The 17,732-nt window shown below is 37.1% G+C and overlaps 1 pseudogene; it reads left to right on the top strand.

Moving 5' to 3' along the window:
* The first annotated feature begins 9,394 nt into the window (after positions 1 to 9,394).
* LOC129077695 (eIF5-mimic protein 2-like) lies at positions 9,395 to 11,077 on the top strand (annotated as a pseudogene).
* The last annotated feature ends 6,655 nt before the right edge of the window (positions 11,078 to 17,732 follow it).

The raw sequence follows: 17,732 nt of genomic DNA, 5'->3' as shown, positions 1-17,732 counted from the left end.
TTCCCACATGTAATTTCTATTTTTCCCACAAACTGAACTAGGAGAGAGAGACCAGTTTTGAAGAACCCTATTCTTTTCACAGCATGACTTTATGGAAAAGTTGGTGACATTATTGAAAAGAGAGTGACTTTAATGCCTGGGTGAAAGAAGTCTCTTTTGCAAGACCTCTATTTTCATTTCAATAATATTTCAGGAGCATCTAATTGACTACTTGTCTGATAGATCATTAAAAATAAATTTTGTGTGATTTCTATGCGATATTTTGGCAACTGCATGGAGAAAGTTGGAGACTTAGCTGTCTTGCTAAATTCAAATATTCCTATCCATTTATTCAGATGAACATTTTTTTTCTGAGCTTAAAAGTATTAAAAAATAAAAACTAAGATAGGAATTAATGCTAAATCTTGTCTTAATATTATAATGCTACATATAATAATGGTGATATATAGTATTTTCTGTTGGATATATGAGTTACATAGAAGAAAACCACAGCACCATCCATTTACCTAAGAAAGTATTACCAATAATATTTTACATGTTGTGTTAGTAATTAATTATACTTTTTAAAAAAATTGAGCCTTGTAATATTTATAATCATAACTCAATACTGAAAGAATATATAACACTTAAGGCTTTATGGTCAGCAGATGTTTAAAAACAATTTACCTTTCAATGTACACATATATTTTTGTTACATTGAAGTACAATTCAGTGATCACTAAAGACTTTCATACAAAAAAATGTCTTTTTTTAAGGCAAAATTCTGTGAGGGAATTGAAATAGAAATATGAATCTACAGGGAATAAAGATTGAGGTGAAATTTTAGACTGGAAAAGAAGAGTGTGCTTTTATTTACTAAATGAATGATTGTGATTCTGCACTTGCTGTTGTGTTTAGATTACTTTGAAGAGATTTTATAGTTACCTGACAGCTTAATTTAAAAGTCTTAATTTAAAAGTGTCATTATTTGTAATTTGCCAAAAGTTTTACCTTCGACAATTAATGATAAAATAAACACAAAATTTTAGATGTCAACTTAAAGATGTGCAAGTTTTTCTTGAAAATTTTTCATAGCAAAATGAGCAGAAAATGAGCAAAAAATGCACAAAGTCCACTGATTTAAGCCACAGTCCATGGCTCCTATTATTGTTATAAGCCCTTTATTTACTCTATGCATCTCCAGCTTACTCTGTGAATTTTAATTGTCCTTGGATTTTTTTTTTGAATTGTAATGAGGGTTCTTTTGTGAATATAAATGCTCATCTTGGGATAGCTTCGCACATAATCAAGTCTAAAGGTCTTCTTCCTTAAACTGGGATCAACACCCACTTTCCAGGGCAAAGCATTGACCTCTTTTCTCTCCATGGTAAATGTGTGTTGCCAGCACGGTCCTCCCTTATCTCTGAAAAAGAAGTGAAATGTGAAGAGCTGGTTCATGCAGGTGGCCTCAGGTTTTTAGAGAATTGACCAGGATGTAGGATGTGATATTAAAAAGAGAGCGCCAGTGTCTGGAGACCAAGATTTAAGGCCTGTGCAACTTTGGATAAATTATGCTGCTTCTCACAGCTTTAACACTTATTCCATGTATCAGTAAGTTTCCTTTCAGCACTAAGTTACTTATCTTTTTTTAATTTTTTTTTAATTTTTGTAAGAACATTTATCTGAGATCTACCTTATTGACAAGTTAAAATTTTTATTTTATTGTTTTTATTTTGAGATCATTTCAGACTTAGCTAAGTTACAAAAACAAAATTACAGTAATACAATGAATTTTATATACCTTTTACCCAACTTCCCAAATATTAAAATTTTATATAACAATATATTTATGAAAATAAGAAATTGATTAGATCCTACCATCTAAATTAGAGAACTTATTCAAATTCCACTAATAGTCCAATTGATGTTTTTTGTTTTGTTTTGTCTTGTTCTGTTCTGTTTTTTCTGGTCCATGAGCTAATTTGATATCTTGTTGAGTTTCGTTTTCGTATCTCCTTAACCTGGACCAGTTCCTAAAGTTTCCAACTCAACAAAAAGTTTCAATGGGCCTTGACCCATTCGAAAAGTATAGATAAAGATTCTTTACTTGACCAGACTTTAGTCGGGCTCCTGAAACTTCTTCCAATTCCATCTGTGCACTTTTCTGTAAAATCCAGTTTTAGCAACAACCCCACTAAGTTGGTTGAACCAGAATCCCCACCTTTGATATCCGATCACCCTCAATACCTCAATCAAGTGTCTCAGTCTCCATTTTTCTGCAGGTGATGCATGATCACCCTGGCTTGTCTTCCGCAAGAATCCTGTTAGGTTAGATTAGCCAGAATCCCTTCTTATTTCTGATGTTTACTCTTAATTTTTTAATACACTGACCCCCACCCTGCACCTTGGCTATAAATTTCTACTTGTTTGTGATATGGTTGGAGTTGAGCCCAATCTTTTCTCACTTCCACCCTAGCCAAATTCTATTGTAGTTGTCTCTCTATCTATCACTGCGGTCCTGGATAAAATGTGTCTTACATGTGTAAAAGTGCCTTGAATTTTTTAAGAACTGGAACAAATAATCCTAAAATTTATATGGAGCCACAGAAGACCCAAAATAGTGAAAATAATCTTGAGAAGGAAGAACAAAGTTGGAAGTATCACACTCTCTGATCTCAATCTATACTATAAAGCTATAATAATCAAAAACAACATGGTACTGGCAAAAAAACAGACGCATAGATCAATGCAAAAGAATAAAGAGCCCAGAAATAAACCCTCACTTATATGGTCAATTAGTCTATGATAAAGGAGGTAAAAATGTACATTGGAGTAATGACAGTCTCATCAACAAATAGTGTTGGTAAAACTGGACAGATACATGCAAAAAGAAAATGAAACTGGACCACTCTCTTACATCATATACAAAAATAAACACAAAATGGGTAGGACTTGAATGTAAGGCCTGAAACCATAAACTCCTATAAGCAAACCTACGAAGTAAACTATTTGACATCAGTCTGAATATTATCTTTTTTTGATACATTCTTTCCAACAAGGAAAACAAAAGCAAAAAGAAACAAATAGGATAAAATCAAACTAAACAGCTGTGCACAGCAAAGCAGACCTTCAACAAAACAAAAAGGCAACCGACTGGGAGAATATATTCTCAAATGTTATATCCAATATCCAATAAGGAGCTGATATCCAAAATATCTAAGAAATTCATACAACTCAATAAACAAAAGGAGTCTGATTGAAAAATGGGCAGGAGACCTGGAAAGAAGACACACAGATGACGAACAGTCATATGAAAATATGCTCAACATCACGAATCATCAGGTAAATGCAAGCCAAAATAACAGTGAGATACCAACTCATACCAATCAGAATGGCTATAATAAAAAATTTAACAAATATTTGTTTTAGAAAGAAGGTGGAGTAAAAGGAAACAGTGCAGAACCCTTGTGCGCTGTTTGTGGGACTGAAAACTGCTACAGCCTCTGGGGAAAACAGTATAGAGATACCTCATGAAAACTAAAATAGATATACAACCTAACAATTCCACTTCTGGGTGTTTATATAAAGAAAACAAAAATTCTAATTCAAAAAGACATATGCACCTCTGTGTTTATTGCAGCATAATTTGTAATAGCCAAAATATGGAAGCAACCTAGGTGTCCATAGGTAGATAAATGGATAACAAAGATGTTGTATATGTACAATGGAATATTATGCAGCAGCAAAAAAAGAATGAAATCTTGATATTTGAGACAGCATGGATGAACCTAGAGGGTATTATGCTAAGTGAAGCAAGTCAGGCAGAGAAGACCAATACTGTTTGGTTTTACTTATATGTGAAATCCAAAACAAAACAGAGAAGCAAACAAAACAAAAACCTACTCATAGAAGCAGAAACCAAAGGAATGGTTACCAGAGGGTTGGAGTTGCAGAAATGACTGAAAAGGGGAAGGGGAATGTAGTCAACAATATTTTCATAAGTTTACATGGTGACGGATGGTTACTAGAATTAGCAGGATGATCCCACTGTAAGGTATAAAAATGTCAAATCACTATATTGTGCACTTGAAACTAATATAACCAACCTAAGGTTTATAAGCCAATTGTTAGTAAATTAAAAAGTATAAGTATCAAGGTATATTTTTAAACAATATACACTAGTTACTTTGTAGTGTATGGAAGTTACTGTTCTTCCAATCAAATTCTGGATGCACATTTTTGGACAAAATGCCACAGAAAACGTGACGTTCTCAGAGCAGCCTATGAGGAGGCAACTGATACCAATATGTCTGATTCCTGGTGAGGGTAATGTTGAACCCTTGGTTAAGATGCTCTCTATCAGGTTCTCCAATAAAAAGATGAATTTTCGTTTGCGTTTCCTATTGAAGTAATTTTCCTTTACATATAGAGGTCTCACATAGAAACTTCCAATATTTTTCTGTTGTTTTTTTTCCCCCACACATCAACATGTATGGAATCTGAACTTTGGGTAGTTGGTGTGCATCTCTAACTTTGCATTTCTTTACAAGGTATTGTAAAATGGAACTATATCTTGACTTTTCATGGTGAACCTCTGCCAAACTCCAGGTATAAAATTAGAGCATGACATTTTAAAGAACATTTTGGAAAAAAATACAAAATTCTGTATTAAAATAGCTAAACTTATTCCATTACCAAATTTTGTATTTTTTAAAAAGTGATTTTAAAATTAGAAGACCTAAGATTAAGCCTCTGTTCTAGTTTTTATTAGCATCATGAACTTTCTGTATTTTTGTGTCTTGAATGCCTCTTTTATGAAATGAAAATACTTAAGCCTGCATTAGTTAATCTTAGAGAGCTCTTATCATCTTCAAAAAGATAACTGGTCATGTGATGTTCTGCCATTTGGGGCATCTGTATGGTATTAGGGGGGAGACGCCTCCTACTCTCTGATGCCTTGTACTTTCTGGGCACCTGCCATTGGGAGTAAATTTTTAGAATGATCAGAAAAGGATTCACCAAAAGGTATTGTATACGCTCTTTCACACACATGTACACACTTCAACCTACATTTAATGCAGATATAATCAGAATGTAATGCTGGCGTTGAAAAGAAACTCCTCTCCAATGGAGGCATGTCTACAGACTTAGACATCAGTGGTCAAAGGAAACACCCTTGCTGTCCTTAAGGTAGCAAGGACACAGCTAGGCTGTGTCATGTCAGCTTGCATTGGACTTGCCTTCTTATAGTGATTTTTCTGACTATAGTAGGCCAATGTTTATATATATAGGGTTAGCAACTGACTTTCTACAGCTCTAGCTAATTCTTTTCCTATTTGTTACTGAACAACTCCATGTGACCACCACCTCAGTAGCTGTAGCCCGCCAATTTGCAAAATGATCATCAAACCTTCTTAGAGCTGCCCAGAATCTCCCCACCCAACATCTCCGCTGCTGTCATTTAGGTGCTTGACCTTTATAGACAAGGGAACAATGTCAGATATTACCTAAGAAAGTACCTTTCCCTCATTTCCTCTGAATTATTTCCTCTTTTGCTATACTGTTCATTCATTCATTATTTAGTTTCTATTTACCGAGTGCTTCATATGAACCAAGAATATTTTAGGAGGTAGAGACCTCAAGACCTAATGGATCTTAGAGTCAATTTAGCAGATGAAGATAAAACTGTCTCTCTCGACTTTCTAGGACAAGGCTCTTTAAAACTTCCATGTCCATCTCCATGTGCATTACAAAATAAGTGTTTCAAACTATAAAGAGTTGCAAAAATGGGCTATAATTATTTTTGTGGCTTTCATTGTGTGGTTACGATTGATAAAGACACTTGGATCTAGTGAGTAGAAGCACTATTTTACCTCTTTGAATGGCTGTTTTATAACTCCTGCCTCTGCTTACACTCCCTAATTATTGTCTTTATCTTCAAGAAACATTTCCCCACCAGGAGCTATTTAACAAAGCCACAACAGCTGCGTGGTGCTACTCAGCTTAGTGAACATCCAGGTCTCACCCCGTTGCAAGTTCACGTGGACTCTGAGTGATTGATGGGTCCTCTACACTTCCTGTCTGTGCTCCCTCCTTTGGTGTTTTCCCAAAGGACAACTTTCTTGATAAGTAGTAAAACATCTTAGGTTCTGATTCAGTGGAACTGCTGTGAGACCCAGGCATCAGCATTTTAACAACCACCAGACATTATTTTGTTATAACTGGTCAGTACTATAAAACTTGGCAGAATGCAACCATAAACCATGTGCCAATATGTTTCTGTATCCATTGTCCCTATCAGAATGTCCAGAATTTCTTACTCTATTTAAATGGCTGAGCCCTGGCTGGCGTGGCTCAGTGGATTGAGTGCTGACCTGCAAACTGAAAGGTCGCTGGTTCAATTCCCAGTCAGGGCGCATGTCTGAGTTGCGGGCCAGGTCTCCAGTTGGGGGTGTGTGAGAGGCAACCAAGAAGCAACCAATCCATGTACCTCTTGCACATTGATATATCTCTCCATCTCTCCTTCCCTTCCCTTGTCTCTAAAAGTAAATACATAACATCTTTTAAAAAAATAAAAATAAATAGCTGACATTACATGGGTATAGTATTAGACTTAGTCTATATCCAAGTCTCTCAGGTGTTCAAGGACGAAAGAAAACTAAGGCTACCTTGGAAAAATGACTTGAACAATTACTCAAATCAAGACATTTGTCTTCCGAAATTGGCTTTCAAAACCACTTATTTTAAATGGTGAGGACAATAAAAAAAAATTAAAGCAGTTGCTTACTTTTTTGGTAGAAAAGTACTGGTCCCATGTTCTACCAATTCTGTTTTATTGCCAATGAAGGCCTCATTTGATTTGCACAAGACTGAGTAGGGATTTGCCTGCAATGAAAGCCCAAAACAATCAGTTGATGGTGAATACATCTAGACTTGTGCTGAATGGCTCATTCTTCCCTTTTGGGTTTTGCTTTTGCGCTTTCCACTACCACGTTGTTTATATCACCTAAAACATTAATAACACAGTGCCTAGTTGGCAAAAAAAAAACACCCCATGTCATTGTTGCTATTTTTATAACTAAAATTCAAATCTAATAGAAGTGGGAGTGAGTTACAGTTATTTAAGCATGTTGATCTTGTGTGTGTCTGTGCACAATGCAGCGGTTGCCATGGCATCTCCATGCATGATTTCTGTGAAGGTGGTGCTGATTGAATCTATAAAAAGCAAAAAAAAAAAGAAGATGTTTATGAAACCCTTTTCTGATGAAATTGCTCGTGATCCCCATCTGTGTGTTTGTTTTGTTTCAGTCCATATTCCATTATTAAATGTTTCTCTTAATGGTAGAATTTTAGATTGCTGGATGGTTGATTGATCTCTTACTGATGATATGTGAAATCATTATGCTCACTGGGATGAGATGAGAATGAAAGGTAGTTTTTTTTAATACAGTCCAGTTTTCATGCATTCCTAGCTTTTGAGCATGTACTGTGTCCCTGAGAAAGTGTTTAATTGAATTTTTAGAAATCAAACAAGGCATGTGGCCTATCTCAAACAATTCTATTGTAATTTCATACATAAATGATATTTTGTGGGGTAAAGTTAATCATCACTTTCTGTGTTCTCCACCTTGAGTGTGACTTACAGGCTGAATTATTTCAAGTTTAGTATTTGGAAGTCAGGTTGAATTCTCCCACTGTCTGAGGGCTTTGTGCAAATCACTCCTCTACCCTGGACCTCAGTTTCCTCTGCTCTAAAACTGAGAGCGTAGGCTAGGGTAACTTGGTTCCCTTCAACTATTAAGTATGATTGTGTGTGCAATGTGTGTGTAAACCTATACTATTACAAGTCCCATTTGCTTAAGGATGGGTCGTTTTTCTTATAAACTGATATATTTCACTTTAGATATATTTTAACGTAATTTGAAATGGATATATTTTAACACAATTTGTTGAAACAAAGAGAATGGCTTTTGGCTTTCTTCTCTATTCAGAGATTCATTACTAATTTTAGAGTAACACACAATAGAAAGAGACCAGATTTTGGAGTCAGACAAAATGAGCCTGAAATTGAGCTCTGCTACTGATGACTTCAATACCTGGGAGAGACTCAATTTTGAATTTAGGAAAAAGCTCGATGCGATATTAGAAACGATGGCAGATGCTGCACATGGTTCTCTCTCCAATGAATGTTATAGACTAAAATATTGAGAAAATTTTTCAGAAAAAGAAGTGTTCACAATAAAGGGATTCTCATATACTTGTAGGATAAATTGAGACTCAGTAATTTATGAATCAAATTTCCAGTTCCACTTGGAGGGAAACATACTTTTAGTCACATAGGAGTGAGCGGCTCAAAACTTCATCTGTCCATTTACATATCTGTTGATGTAATGTGTGTTGTCTTAGTTTGGGTTCTTGAGAAGCAGACTTGGCAATGGAGAATTGCACAGTGAAATTTTGCTGGGGTATCTCTGGGAGCGATGAACTGTAAGGAAGGAGGAAATGGGGGAGGCAGGATGGAATACAGAGAGAGGTTGACCTGCTTTGTGGATGCAGCTGATTTCTTAGCTGATCCTACAGAGAGTTCTGGAGTAGGATGGTCCTTAAAGTGTCTCAAATTGAGGCAAAGGAGGGGGGCCTTCCTGTGTTGTCATTGTCTGGTCTCAGGCCACAGGTCAGCCTCATGTTGGGGGGAATTCCCTGGAGGTGAGGGGACTGCCCACTGAAGGCACATTGGAGAGTGTCCAGCCACCGGTATTTTCAGCCGCTGGGGATGAGTGCACTGGCCCGGAAGAGGGTCACCAGACCCCCTTCCAGAAGCCACCAGAATCCACTATGCTTATTTATAGTGTATAAAACTAGGTGTGCTTTATTAAATAGTCCTCAAAAATGAATACTTTTATTAAAGTAAGTTAGGCAAGCATGTTTTCCTAGAGAACCATACCTCATATTATTATCCAAAAAGTTCTGTTAGATCTATCCTACCCCTCTCCAAAAAAAATTATGTATAACTGCTGCAATCTTACTTCATCACAGGAATGTATTTTGGCATAGAGCCAAATAAGGATATGCAATTAGATTCTGTAAAACATTTTTCTTGAAATTGCAGATTTATAAATGGATTACTAGGGTAATCGCTATTTCATAGGGTCAATACTTAGAAAATATTTTATCATTCCGGACGTACTTGAGAATGAGATACAGGCAGGGGACCGCATGCATGCTCATTGCTCGCCCTGCCCCTCCAGCTCGGGAGCTAGATGACTTGCGCTGGAGGTAACTGCATGAACATCGACTCTGGTCTCCATAGGACGGCCGGACGTGAGTCTGCGGCAGGGCCCTGCCCCAAAGCTCCTCGGCGCCTGTGGTCGGCTCCTTGGGGAGGCTGACGGCACTGGAGACAGGAGTGTCTTTTATGAATAATCAAAAGCAGCAAACGCCAATGCAATCAGGCCAGCATTTTAAAACCATAAAAATCGATGAAAAAGAGAAGTTTGACCCCACTCAGTGTCAAGATGGCTTTATTCAAGGCTCAGCTGAAAGTGGTACTGATTTGGAAGCAGTAGCAAAGTTTCTCCAGGCTTCTGGAGAAAAACTTGCTCTCTGTCGATGTCCAGAAACAGTCCTTGACATTGTGGTGGCCAGGGAATGCTGGCCCCGGGTAATGCAGCAGCAGATGACACGGCAGTACAGATGTCAGCCTGCTTGCAGCACAGGGAGACCTGGAGACCATGCCCACATTTGCCCAGGGTTTTAACACATTAATCAGGTTCCACAAATACCTGGAGAAAGGTGTTGAAGATGAAGTAAAAACCTACTGCTGTTGGAGTTTTTCCGAGTCATAGAAGAACCAATTGGCTAAGTTGACTGGTGTTCTTCCGGCTAATAGAGCACTTACTACATCCATTCTTAATAGACTTTATAGTGAGAATTTGGCCAAAGAAGGGGTTTCAGCAGCTTTTGCTGTAAAGTTCTTTAAATCATGGATAAAGGAAAAAGATATCACTGCAGTAGCTGCAAGTCTTCGGAATTCGGCATGGATAGCGGACTGATGGAGCTTTTCCTGCCAATAAACAAAGCATTGAGGGGGAAGTTGGGTGGGGGTAGACTGAGCAAAAAGGCTCTTGTACATGGACAATGGTGGGTGACTGCTGAGAGGTGGGGGGTACAAGGGGACTAAATGGTCATGGAGAAAATAAAATAAAATAATAAAACTTACATTAGCTAAAGTAAAAAAGAAAATGTCGAACACTTTACAAGTATTTTACTGACGTAGGCTTAACAGAGCCTTCAAAATATGTTCAGACTCAGCAACCACAGAAGCTCATAAGGAGCTCCAGAAAGAACTTCGAGAACTTCGAAAGCTAGGAATACATGTAAACTGGACTGTACGAAAAAAACTACCTTTCATTCTCATCTCACACCAGTGAGCATTATGATTTAATAAATCATCAGTAAGAGATCAATCAACCATCCAGCAGTCTAAAAATCTACCATTAAAAGAAACATTTAATAATGCAATGTTGACTGAAACAACACACACGCACAGATGGACATCACTAGCAATTCATCAGAAAATGGTTTCATAAACATCATTTTTTTTTTGCTTTTTATAGATTCAATCAACACCACCTTCACAGGTGATCCACTTACAGATATAATTTTGTATGTCAACGAGGGGATAAAAACACCACCATCCCAGAGCCCACTGTCGTTGGGATAGTCTGGCCCAGTGTGATGAGCATTGTGGAGTGGACAAAAAGAGGAGCATGTGTGCAGCAGAGCCAAAATCAAGCCCTTCAAGCAGTACAGCTCTCTGCTTGCTGCCTTTACTGCTCGAGGTCAGTGTGAGCTGGTTCTGTTGCTGGAGATCTAGGACTATTGCTATGATAACATCCATTTCATGAAAGCCTTCCAGACAATAGCCATACTTTTTTATAAAGCTGAAGTCCGGAGTGAAGAGCCCATTCTGAAGTGCTATAAAGATGCACATGTTGCAAAGGGGGAAAGTGTTTTCCTTGAACAAATGAAAAAGTCTGTGGAGTGGCTCAGAAATGCTCAAGAAGAATCTGAGTCTGAAGCTGAAGAAGGTGACTGAGTTTAGAAACTTCACACTCAATAAAGCAAATAGAAGTAGATAAAATGTCATGTCTCGCATGTCCTGGTTCTTACATCTTTCTACCTCCTTATGTCAAGCATGATAGAAGGGCTTTCAGGGCAAATTTCACCTGTATCACCTGTCTCTATGGTTACTAGAAATGTTGGATTTGGTTTCTAAAACTATGTTTTACATAGGTACAGGAACTATGCATTTGAATGTAATGTTGCATTAGTCTTTTCAGTTATCTTCCATCTTCTGTGTTTTCTACTGTAATAATGTAATTTAAGGCTGTCCATAATGACCAGTTTATTTTTTTCCTTGGTATAAACACTTTTAAAGATATGATTTGGTTAAAAATAACTTTTTATGAAAATTGCACAATACACTGTAAAAATATCCAAAGTCTCAAAAAGCAAAGATTTCTGTGATCATATGGGATGCCCAAAGCCCTCCTCATCAATGAAAGTCTTATATACAGTAATAGAATTCATTAACCTGAATCTTGAGTAGTTGGTCCATTGCTTGCCTGTTAATATTTTCTTGCATTTTTCACTCCAGTTGTCCTTGAGCTCGATTGTTTGCTCTTTGGTTTCGCTCCTTAGTGCAGCCATGGAGAAGAGAACCAGCTTGAAAGTGAGGTCTTTGAGAAATAGTCTGTGGCAGCTGTGGTCGGAAGAAGAAATTTGATCTTTTTCCCATTGAGAAACTTCTGCATTCAATTTGTAATTTTCCAGGCAAAACAAATGGGGATTCTTTTCACAGCATTTTCAACTGTACCTTAGAAAAGTCTTGTCATTTAACTAATTTAACACTTGTCATACACTTAGATTAATGGGAAAGGACTCATGAAACAGTGTGAGTAAAGGAATTGACTATACTGAACCCAGTAAATTGTTGAAAATGTTAAGTGTCAGCATGTACTCATTGGGACTCTAAATATAACTCCCATTGGCTTAGAATATTCAATGTAAAGTATGGAGTGCAATGTCAATATTTCCACTTGGACATATAGGACCAACTTTATTCTCTTAACATATTTACTGATGACTCAAGCATCTGGTTATAAATATACACTACTTAATTTTTTATTTAAAATTGCCATGAGCTGCCCTGGCTGGTGTGGCTCAGTGGACTGAGCACCGGCCTGCCAATCAAAGAGTTGGTGGTTTGATTCCCTGTCAGGGCACATGCCTGGGTTGTGGACCAGGTCCCCAGTAGGGGGTGCATGAGAGGCAACCACACATTGATGTTTCTCTCCCTGTTTTTCTCCCTCCTTCCCCCTCTCTCTAAAAGTAAATAATTTTTTTAAAAAATTGCCATAAACTAAATATCTCTTCTTTGCAATTGATTAAGTTAATTTAATAGCTACCTTTTAGCTTTTGTCTTTTCTTGCTGCCACCCATCTAGATATGTATACAGTAGAAAACAAAATGTAACCTCCATTTTTGGTGGAAAAATTTCATCTTAAAAGTGAAAATATGGGAAGTCCTAATGATTCTTGAAAGAAACTAGCTTGGAATAATGCCACCAGAGACTGAGTGGAAATTAATCCTTTCAAAGGTGCCATTATTATGACCTAAGAATTTGGTGTTTAACAGTTTATCTGGAAGGAATAATGTGTAGTATAAAATTTGAAGTAAAGGTGTATAGTAACCTTATAAAAAAGAGCATTATTACTGACACCATTGTGAATAGGGTGAAATTGTTAATTGGATAACTTCAATAAAGTTTTCATGTACAGGCAAAATGTATTCACTGGGTTTCTATGTAGTTGTCTGCTTTACTTTGTAATTTATAGTATTCAAAAGACTTTTTAAAAAATAAAGTCCATCTTTATGCTTAGGTTATGTAAGTCAGTCTTCCTTATTAATTTTTTTTAATTTTCTGGTAAATTCCATGTTCATGTCTGGTGGTAACTATATGATATACATTCAGGCATCTCTACTATGTAAGCATTGAATAATTGCTTTTTTCATCCTTATAACTTCCAAACTGTAAACACCTATACAAAATTCTGATGTAGTAGAAACTACATAGCATTTCTACAATCAAATCATTGCATGTTACTTCCATTCAAGGTGTACCCTGCTCTATTATATACTATGTATAGTGAAAGAATTTGTAGTCTTCCAAACTACATTAAAATCTCTGTCTGATCAAAGTTTTTTCTTCATAACGACAAAGTAGTGTTTATTTACTACAATATTAAAGAAAGTGGGTAAGTCACCAGTGACAGTGTAAAGAATGGATATGCTTTCTGACAAACTGCAGAATTTCATTTTAAATTTTAAGTGGCAATTTTGGAACTCAGCTGCTAATAACAACCTCTGGTGTTGCTACTTATATTTAAGTCTTTTATCCATCTTGAGTTTATTTTTGTGTATGGTGTCAGCTGATGACCAAATTTCATCTTTTCGCATGTAGCTGTCCAGCTCTCCCAACAGCATTTGTTGAAGAGGCTATTATGGCTCCATTTTATGCTTCTACCCCCTTTGTCAAATATTAGTTGCCCATATAGACCTGGGCTTATTTCTGGGCTTTATATTCTATTTCACTGGTCTATGGGTCTGTTTTTGTGCCAGTACCATATTGTTTTGAGTATAGTGGCTTTGTAATATAGTTTGATGCCCAGTATTGTGATCCCTCCTACTTTGTTTTCTTTCTCAAAATTGCTGCAGCTATTCGGGGTCGTTTATGGTTCCATATAAATTTTTGAAATGTCTGTTCAATTTCTGTGAAATACGTCATTGGTATTTTAATAAGGATTGCACTGAATCTATAAATTGCTTTGGGTAGTAGAGGAGAACATTGGCAGGAAACTCTCAGATATCCCACGCAGCAATTTTTTCACCGATGTGTCTCCTAAAGCAAGGGACATAAAGGAAAGAATAAACAAGTGGGACCTCATCAAAATAAGAAGCTTCTGCATGGCTAAAGAAAACATCAGCAAAATGAAAAGGGAGCCAACCGTATTGGAAAATATATTTGCTAATTATACATCAGATAGAGGTTTGATCTCCAAAATATATAAAAAATTCACTCAACTCCACTCCAAGAAGGCAAATGATCCAATCAAAAAATGGGCAAAGGACCTGGGCACACGCTTTTCCAAGGAAGAGATACAGAAGGCCCAGAGACATTTGAAAGGATGCTCAGCATCACTAGCCATCAGAGAAATACAAATTAAGACCACAATGAGATACCACATCACACCAGTCAGAATGGCCACCATAAATAGATCAATAAACAACAGGTGCTGGCGAGGCTGTGGAGAAAAGGGAACCCTAGTACACTGTTGGTGGGAATGCAGACTGGTGCAGCCACTGTGGAAAGCAGTGTGGAATTTCCTCAAAAAGCTGAAAAACCCTTTTGATCCAGTGATTCCCCTGCTGGGACTCTACCTTAAGAATCCCAAAACGCCAATTCAAAAGAACCTATGCACCCCAATGTTCATAGCAGCACAATTTACAATAGCCAAGTGTTGGAAGCAACCTAAATGCCCATCAGTAGATGATTGGATCAAAAAACTATGGTACATGTACACAAGGGAATACTATGCAGCAGAAAGAAAAAAAACTACTAAAATTCGCGACAGCATGGATGGAACTAGAGAGCATTATGCTAAGCGAAATAAGCCAGGGGGTGAAAGACAATACCATATGATCTCACCTATAAGCGGAACCTAACCAACAAAACAAAGATGCAAGGAAAATAAGACCAGCAACACTGAAAGGAAAAGAAACCAACAGAGACAAGAGGGAAGGAGGGAGGGATGGGCGGGGGAAAAGGAAGGGAAGAGTCAAGTCAAGGAACATATATCAAGGACTCACGGACAAAACCAAAGTGGGGAAGGGAGGGAGGGAGGGGGGAGGGGAAAGTGGTGGGGGGAAGGCAGAGACAAGTGTATTTGAAAAAATAAATAAATTTAAAAAACAAAAATTAACCAAACCAAAAAAACCCCCCCAAAAAACCCCAAAAAACAACCTCTGGCCTCAAATATGTAATTCTTAATATAAATGTTAAAATTGTACTTGTATGACTGGATAAATGTTGATTTCTCCTAACGTGGTGTCAGTTTCAAAGGATAAGTCTCTTAGATGCCACAATTAAGTGTGCATTTAGAGCTAGGAAAAAAAAAAGAAATGAAAAGCCAGTTAACTCTGTATTCAAGTTTAGATTATCTTTACCCTCTACAAATTTATCTAAGCATTCATACATTCTGTGTTTACTTAACCATTCATTTATTTGAAAAACATTAACTGGGGGTCTGACCATTTGCTGTAGAAGCTAGAATGTAAGGACCTTTTTCTAGTTTTTTAACCACTTCTACACTAAGTATCAAGTACAGTATTTAGCACCACAAAAGTATTTGCTCAGCAAATGAGTGTTCAGTGAAAGTAGTCAGTCACTGTCCTGGGCACCAGAGTGCAAAGAAAACACAGACTGCAGCTCCTGCATTGCAGAGGCTTATCTCTAGTGGGGACCTTCCTCACAATGAAAGATCCACCATAGAACTTACTATGTAAGTGATTGCAAAAATGTTACCTGTGATAGTTCAAAAGACCTCACACTGATAAAATATGGAGTAGGTAAATTCCCTCCCCATATATATATATATATATATATATATATATATATATATATATATAAAAAATACTCAAGACCTGAGAGTAATATTACTTGGTAGTGGTTGTTTTGATATCATTTTTAGGGCTTCTAGGAAGAGAGATTGTAGGATGAGAAGGAGAATTGGCATTAGTGGTTGGAACATGGCTGGGCCATTATGTCTAATGCTGATCTACATCCTTTCTAATTCTTTGAACATGTAGTTAAAAGTGCTGAGAGAATTTAGGGAGAGGGAATTAAAACATTTGGAATCGGGCCTGGACCATAGGTTGATAATGGAATTCTTGCTGTAATTTTTCAACCCTCTGGCTAGTTCTAGGGCTAAACCACATCTGCCAGCACTGTGTTTTCTCAAACCACCGATCTCATCTCCTCCAAATTTTGGCTCTCTTGAAGAGCTCCCTTCCTGCCCAATTCTGCTACACCCCTGAAAGCCAACAGGAGCCTGGCTTTGGATTGTCAGCAGCTGATATGTTCAAGACAGATGGCTTAGGATTGGAGGAAATGAACACCTGTAGTATGGTCAAGGCCAGGAAATACTCAAAGGTGAAAATGGAAGATGGTTTGGCAATAGATCCTGCATGAAGAAGTGAAATGAAGTCTTCATACTCTAGGATAGAAATGTATACATTATATTAGACACCTAAAATCTAAGTTACAGGTTTCCTTTGCTGTTTCTGCTTTTTTCCTGGATCATGACTTCAATTTTCTTCTCATCATTTGGCATATCTCTCCTTCTCTCCTCTTCATAAGAATACTCATAACTCATTTGAAGATAGGAAGTAAAAGATCAACAAGTTCTATGGCTTTCACTTTTACTTTTCACTTTTCATACTGCTCAGTATATTGAAAGCTTTTTTTCTTATTGATAATATTTCTAATTTTTTTGTCCTGTTTCTCTATTTGGTACTAATTTGTCCTTTTATAGTAATGAAACTATATTCATAGCACTATGATGGCTTTTTTTTCTAAAAGAGACTTGAAATTGAACAGCATAACTGACTATTCATTTACTCTAAATCTCAAACCTCCTGATGGAACTTTTTCATTAAATTTATTGTGGTGACATTGGTGAATAAGATTACATAGGTTTCAAGTGTACATTTCTATGAAACTGATCTGTATACTGCTTTGTGTACCTACAACCTGAAATCAAATAATCTTTTATCCCCATATATTTGACACCCTTTACCATTTACTACCCACCAGCCACCTGCCTTCTGGTAACCAGCATACTGTTGCCTGTGTCTCTAAGTTTCTGTTTATTTGATTTGTTTGTTCATGTGTTGCTTTCAGTGTTTGGAATCAGTGAAGATTGATTGCTTTGACTGCCATTTCTACACACTTGCATGCACTTAAAAATTTAAACTCAGTATGAAGTAAATATTCTTCATAATAGAAGTGAAATGATAAATAGATTATGGGTAAGAATTCAAAGTAAGACTCTTGGCTGGGTACAGATAAGAACATTTGGCTAACCGAATTGTGTTCAACACAGCCTAATTTAGTCTCGGGATGGAAATGGACTTTTTTGTCAAAGGCTCTGCACTGAAAGTTTTCTCAGCCCCCCAGTCAGTGGAGATCTACATCCAGAACCCCAACACCCTCATCTGCTCTCCTCGAGTTGCTGGCTAGCCTTGTAATCTTCTGTCTTTAAGGAAGCTCTAACTTAAAAATAATGTTTCATCAGCAAAATGAGACTTCCGCAGTCATTTTTCAAAAATCTAGACACTCTTTTTTTCTTCTGCATGTTCAGTATCATAGTGCTCCAGTGAGTCTGTGGAAATGACAGTTGTCAGCAGGCATCCTTCCTCCCTGGGCCCTCATTCACCGCCCACGGAAAAGGTAGTGCCACAGTCTCATCTGCCCTGTCCCTCCAGTTCTGTCCCTCTGCACCTCTTCTTCTAGGTCATAAGAGAAGGAAAAATGAACCAAGATCATTCACTTTCTCCTTTTCTCTCCTCCATGTATAACTTAAGAACTACCTACCTTCTGATCAGAAGACAGTTGCTTATCTTGATAAAGT

The sequence above is a fragment of the Pteronotus mesoamericanus genome, unplaced genomic scaffold (assembly GCF_021234165.1).
Source record: "Pteronotus mesoamericanus isolate MK-2021 breed Mesoamerican mustached bat unplaced genomic scaffold, CSHL_Meso_final contig_68, whole genome shotgun sequence".
Classification (NCBI taxonomy): Eukaryota; Metazoa; Chordata; class Mammalia; order Chiroptera; family Mormoopidae; genus Pteronotus; species Pteronotus mesoamericanus.
Note: the sequence above shows the minus strand (reverse complement) of the source record. Positions and strands in the feature narration are given on the sequence as shown.